Consider the following 2,191-nt stretch of genomic DNA (forward strand, 5'->3'; position numbering starts at 1 on the left):
TGGACCAGCGCATTTGCGAAGCTCCTGTTGGTGTGTCTTGGTGATGCCGCCCTCAGCCGTTCTAACCTAGGCTGGGGGGCATGTGTTACACTGGTTGAGTGAGCTCATTAGTATCCCACCACAAATCTACAGAAGGAGGGGGCAAGCCTACTGGAAAAGCTGGGAGCCATGAACTCCTGTGAAGACAGATTTTTTTTTTTTAGGTAGGATTTCTGAAAAGAGGGGCAACCACAAGGCCAACAAGTCCAAAGGATCAGGAAGTTGATTGTGAGTCTTCGTTCATAGGGAAAGTCTACCCAGTGACATACAATGCCACCCCCCACCCCATTTTTCCAAAATAGCAGGTTTTAGGCATGGACTCTGGAAATACTATGACTCCATTTGGCTGACTTGACCTGTATGGACACAGGTTTAAATTAACATTGGTTGTAATATATTTATTCCCCTTATGACTTATTCCATTAAAAAAATCATTAGAGAATGCAAGGGAGATCTTTCAAAGTGATCATTACAGCCAAAGCTTATACAAATATATTTCTTAGGATAGAGAAACAGCACTTCATTGCACAGAGTCAAAGTTCTAAGGATTTCATTCAACATTATTTCAACAAGGTTATAAAAAGAACAACAACAACACAAAAACAAAAAACCCAAAGTGTAATAGTTGGTCCTATGAGGCACTCGGAAGGTAAAAAAATGTCTTATTACCTTGAGATAATCAATAATAAAAATATTTTCCTTATTGGATCTATAAAATCTAATGCTCATTGACCACTATCATCTTTACAAATAATTGGCTTTAAGCAACGACATTCTGATTCACAAAAGCTCCTCTATTCTCAAAGAAGATAGATAAAACCTGGTTTCATCTCAGCTGTTTCCATGGTCATCCTTTCCCTTATTGGCCTTGGACTTGCACTGAGGTCTCTATGTGAAACAGATAACTTGTCCAGGGCAACTGCTCAGCAAAAGCGAAAGAAAGCTCACATTCAACTTGAAGACTGAAAATTCAACATGTAAACTTTTCCTACGTTCTCTACACTCTTGCCGGTCCTTACATGGTTTTTATTAGCTTGACCCCGTGGGGGCAGACCATCTACTGGCAAAAAGGCTTACGAATTCGGGGAAGTTAGTGATCGCCTTCCTGGCTCCCTTCCTCAACCATGAATGACAGAAGTGGACCAAAAGCATGGCTGCTGTGTCCCCGACAGTCATACGTGTGGGGAGACATAGAGCGAGAGCCTCGTCTGTCCTCTCCAGGAGTAAAAACATCTTGATTCCACCATAGGAATGCTTACTTTGAAGGTATCTAACTCGTAGGAGAAATAAGTATCTTTAAAAAAAATTACGGAGTATCGAATTTCCAGAGTGTCCTAAACTAGTCTCCATGACTTCTTCCTAAAGAATGGCTCTACTGTTTGAAAGTTAAGAGAGTAATATCTCTAAAATAATTGTACATACGAAAATGGGTAATGGTTTTACAGCTGAATACTGGACACCTCACCCAGAACACTGCCCTGCCTTGGAGGAGCCTGGATCGCTCCCGTAAGGGTGGGGACTTCTTGCAGTGGGACTGAGTGTTGACATCGGTGTCCACACAGTTTGTGAAAAGGCTGTTCGCTGTTGCATTTTTGTCATCACCGCGTGTCCAGTTACCAATTCTGAATCCAATTTCTATTCCTTCCAGATCACTCGAAGGAAATCTGAATGAATGTGGTGAGAGGAAAATGAAAATGGGATGAGACGTCTGCTTTTAGACACCCACATTCAGAGGAAAGGAAGCTTCCTTCCAGTCCTGGTTACCGATCACAAATCTCGCTTCCTTTGACACAGTTTGGTCATTTGCATTTATAAAACTTATTTCTGAGTGGATTCTTCTTACATTTCCAAAAATGTATATTAGAGAACTAAGCGGAGATTTAAAACATTTGAATCCAATAAAAAATATAAATTTTAACCATGACAACGCTTCAAAAACTTTTATCCAGAGATTTCTGTATTTCTATCATTCCTATTACCAAAAACCAACTTGAGACATATCGTGTGTGAAAGAGTTGATGGTGTACTAGCCTCATAATACATATAATTTGTAGATGGGTAATTTGAGGAAAGAAGGGTGACAATAAGAAAACTATAGATTTGAAGTGAAAACTTACCCATGTGGGTCCTAAAGGTCCTGTTGACTCTTTAC

Source organism: Suricata suricatta, chromosome 1 (genome assembly GCF_006229205.1).
Source record: "Suricata suricatta isolate VVHF042 chromosome 1, meerkat_22Aug2017_6uvM2_HiC, whole genome shotgun sequence".
Taxonomy (NCBI): domain Eukaryota; kingdom Metazoa; phylum Chordata; class Mammalia; order Carnivora; family Herpestidae; genus Suricata; species Suricata suricatta.